We start from the raw sequence: 4,776 nt of genomic DNA, 5'->3' as shown, positions 1-4,776 counted from the left end.
TTTTTGCTGTTGTTTTCATGAATGATGTAAAATAAAGATTTTTTTTTTTTTTTTTTTTTTTAAGTATTGTACTTATTTTTCAATAAATCTACTCTGGAGCTGGTCAAATGTACCTTGTATTAGACCCACATGGCTTAAATGTATATGACAGTAGCTTTGCAAATCAGTGGCAATTTGATTAGCAGAGGTTGCTGTCCAAAATCTCACTGTACATGGTGCCATCCATTTTCTCTTCAATGCAGTGCAGTCGTCCTGTCCGCTTTGCAGAAAAGCTCCCCCAAAGCAAGATGCTTCTATCCCTGTTGTTGGGATTGCATTCCTCCACCATCATCCAGATGGTGTCTGGTAAACTTCAGACGAGGACATGTGCTGGCCTGAACAGGAGGACCTTACATGACCTCCAGGATTTTAATCTATCAGGGCGTAGCTTTTAGCAGTGGTAATCTTTTGACACTGTGGTCCCAACTCTCTTCAGGTCATTGACCAGGTTCTCCTGGGCTGATTCCTCTCCTTCTCATGATCATTGTTACGCTTCAAGGTGAAATCTGGCCTGGAGCTTTCTAATGCTGGGCCAGAACTGGTTGACTTCTTACCAAGCTGTTTGACTTGTAGCCCATCCCAACCTTGTTCAGGTCTACAATGTCTCTTAGCCATGTCTATGGTTTTGCTCATGGTGGAGAGATTGGAGTTTGATTGGCTGAGTGTGTGAACAGGTGTCTTTTCTACAGAAAATGAGTTCAAACAGGTAAAAGGACTTGTATAACAATTGAGCTTGTAGCAATTTTCCAGTCATACTGACCACTCAAATTGTGCAACTCATACAGCTAATGACTTCAGGACAGGAGGGCCTCTGAACTAACAGGTCTGTGAGAGCCAAAACTTCAGCTGGTTGGGAGGTGATTAAACTGTTTCATGTAATTAAATGCAAATTTAATATTCAAAAATCCTTAAATGTGAACAATAGGATTTTTTTGAAGATTCTATCTCAATTGAAGTGCATCTTAAATTAAAATTACCGACTTCTGTATTCATTGGAAATGGGAAAACATGAAAAGTTAAAGGTGAATAAAATATTTAAAAATGTTTTATACTGTGCATATTTCTATTAATTTCTTCACTGTTGACATTGAAAATAAGGCATTAATAAGGCATATTTTTATTAGATGCATGGTAATAATTCATAATTTTGGCATTGCTGTATAAAATTATCTAGTTAAATGAAATGTAATGTCTTTACTTTATTTGAGTTGTGTTATTTTAACATTTTACTTTAGCAACTAATTTATCCAATTAATGTAGAATAAATAGCATCAGTGACAATGAAAAGATCATAATGTGACTTTGGGCTCATAAGTCTCCTCTAGCTATGGACCTAATAGTAGAGACATATGTGACCTGATTTCAATTAGCTTCATGTTCTCTGTAAAAAAAAAAAAAAGGTTACAAATACTTCTGTGACTTAGTACAGGAAATAGTAGAATATTTCCTCATTTGACCAGCGATACGAAGTCATGGCTGGACTCTTTCTTCTGCTTGTCGTCTCTCTGCTAAGTTCAGTTGAAGGTAAAAATTTATATTATCTCTTATAAACAATGTCTTATTGTGTCACATAGAACTCAGTTGAGTTACAGAGAAAGCATCATAAGTTTATAGTTATAATTCTGCTTATGCAAGTGAGTAACTGATGTCGGCTCAAGCATTAAAAGGGAAGTTGTTATACATCAGTCTGCCTTTCTGACTGATGTAAAGTGAAATGCAGGTCTTTCTGAGCATAAACTGATAACTGAGCAAAAACATTCAGTTACGTATAACTACCGTGTTTCCCCGATAGTAAGACACCCCCGATTGTCAGACGTATCGGAGGTTTCAGGGTGGTCGGCTAATATAAGCCGTACCCCGAAAGTAAGACATATGTCTTACCTCCCTCTCATCACGCCTCCCTCTCATACCCCGAAAGTAAGACAGTGGGGCTTTTGGGGATAAAAAGAAAGTATTTCGGGGAAACACGGTATGTGACCGTTTCGATTCACAAATGAATAAATACCTGAAAGAACATTTTCAGCTTGTGAATGCATCGACAGCACTTTTTAGCTTTTGAAATTTGGGGATAACGTAAAAACATTTCCTGTAAGAACTGGCAGTATGATATTATTTCATGTCATTTTTGTAAAACATTCTTTTTGAAATGGGGAGACTGTTACAAACGTTTTATTTATTGATGTTGCAGTTGGCACAAAGACATGGCAGTGGTGGTGGTCCTGCTTCTTTTTTTCTGTGTGGTGGATTCTGTTGAAGGTATAATCTATTATTCTTTCAAAAATTTTCTAGTTCATTATTTCTTAAAAATGTATGTAATGTAGGGGGAAATATTTAGCAAATAAAATCTGAAAAATTGTTTACAATTCCATCTCACTATAAATGTAGCTCACCTAATAGTTATTTGAAAGTTGTTAGAGAACATCTGCGAACAACATTGTGGATACAGCAGTAAGATTAGGGAGAAAGTTGTGGAGAAGTTTAAAGTAGTTACTTTATTAAATGTTTTATAACCTATTTAAAAAATAATCATTTAAAAATGGAAATAGTAAGGTGGAACAGCACCAACAGGACATTCAAACAGAGCATAAATCATAGAATCAGCCAACATGCCCATGGCAGAGCTGGAGGAGACAATCAATCAATCAATCAATCAATCAATCAATCAATCAATCAATCAATCAATCAATCAATCAATCAATCAATCAATCAATCAATCAATCAATCAATCAATCAATCAAMTTTTTTGTGTAGCACATTTCAGCAACACCATAGTTCAAAGTTTTACATAGTGAAAACATAAAAATATAACACATTGTATAGTCAACAGTTGTAAAAACCAATAACAAGTGACATTGTCAAAATCATCAATACATATCAAATATGTTGAATCACATCAAAAATGTTATTGTTCTCAAACATAATATTGTTAGTAATCTCCTAGTAATCCTAGAGTTCCTAGAGACAAAGACAATGATAGAGCTGCATATTATTCACAAATTACTCTTTACTGCTTTCTGTCTTCTTATGCTTATATTATTAAAACATTGTATGTAAATAAAATAAGGGATTGATCGAAGACAACTATAAAGATAGTTGTACACATACAACACATATATACTGTAAATAATGAAATGGTTAGATTAATTATTTGTGTTTTATTCTAATTGACAGAACTTGAAATGCTCTACTGGAGCTAACACTACAAACCTCCTCTCTGCTCTGTTGCTTTAAATGTTCATTTAGGATATTCAAGAGACTGATCATGATGACATTGCTTTTTTTATTACTGAAATATAACTAAACTCTCTCTTTCAGGCTCTGAACATCGGTTTGTGGCATATGACACAAACCGATGCTTCCAGCAGACCTTCTACTGGAAGCAAAGACAACTGCAGTTAGCAAAGAAGATGATTTTATTTGGAGATTTAATACCATTGAAAATCTTGTAAAATTCAGACCTGGCAGTGAGCCTTTAATTAAATACAAAGAAAGAACTGTTTTTTCTAAACAAAACTACTCTTTGCTATTAAACAATATGCAACACAGTGACAGTGGAAACTATAAGGCAATAGCAAGTGGATTAGTAGATAAAACTGTAGCTGAATACACAATCCTTGTCCAAGGTCAATTTCTCCTCAATTGCTTGCAGTTTTCAAATAATTTCTAATGTCTTTTACAACATTCTAGTTTAAAAACAAATCTTTTTTTTTTTTTTTGTTCAGATCGAGTGTCTCCAGTGAAACTAACAATGACCCCTATTGACCCCCGCTTCCGTAACTTCACTGTGACGTGTAGAACAGTGGATTCTCAAATTAGAGCACTGGTTCAATGTGAAAACACAACTTTTCATTTACTGGACCAAACAGACTTGTATGACATCTCCTTGAAGATCACTGTGGAGGAAACTCCATCATCTGTAACCATAGCAACCAAGTGAGCTCGGAACAGGATGTGCTGGATGTCCCATCTCAACAAGGCATCTGAGAAACAGATGTCTCTGAAATCTATTGACTTCATTGTTTTAAAAAACAACTTAGATGTTAGTTGTGATTTATTTTTTACTTTCATAATCTTTGATTTATGTTAAGAATTTTTGGGAAATTATTACCAAAGTGGCGCTAGAGCTGTTGCCTTGCAGCAAGAAGGTTCTGGGTTCGATTCCCGGCCCCGGTCTTTCTGCATGGAGTTTGCATGTTCTCCCTGTGCATGTGTAGGTTTTCTCCGGGTACTCCGGTTTCCTCCCACAGTCCGAAAACATGACTGTCAGGTTAATTGGCCTCTCCAAGTTGTCCCTAGGTGTGAGTGTGTGTGTGCATGGTTGTGTGTCCTGTCTATCTCTGTGTTGCCCTGCGACAGACTGGCGACCTGTGCAGGGTGACCCCACCTCTCGCCCGGAACATTAGCTGGAGAAGCACCAGCAGCCTTCCTGACCCCAATAAGGGACAAAGGTGTTAGAAAATGGATGGATGGATTATTAACATAAATAAAGCAATAAAGTTTGGTTTTAATCTCAAATGTGGCATTTAAATTACTTAATTTATTATGGGCTGTTAGTTTGTTTGCAGCCTCACTTTAAAATAAATTAAGAGATAAATCACCCCAAACCAATCAGCCATTATTCTTTATGACAGACCTACAGGTAGAAGAAAATTTTAGGAAGCTGTATGTTCCATCATTAAAAGAAAAACTCTCCATATTTGCTTGTCATAAAGATCAGGCATTTGCAAAAGTACAAAA

The 4,776-nt window shown here is 35.9% G+C and overlaps 1 pseudogene; it reads left to right on the top strand.

Annotated features, from left to right (window-relative positions):
• The first annotated feature begins 1,490 nt into the window (after positions 1–1,490).
• LOC103479504 (uncharacterized) lies at positions 1,491–4,146 on the top strand (annotated as a pseudogene).
• Positions 4,147–4,776: the final 630 nt, after the last annotated feature.

Source organism: Poecilia reticulata, linkage group LG17, assembly GCF_000633615.1.
Source record: "Poecilia reticulata strain Guanapo linkage group LG17, Guppy_female_1.0+MT, whole genome shotgun sequence".
Taxonomy (NCBI): domain Eukaryota; kingdom Metazoa; phylum Chordata; class Actinopteri; order Cyprinodontiformes; family Poeciliidae; genus Poecilia; species Poecilia reticulata.
Note: the sequence above shows the minus strand (reverse complement) of the source record. Positions and strands in the feature narration are given on the sequence as shown.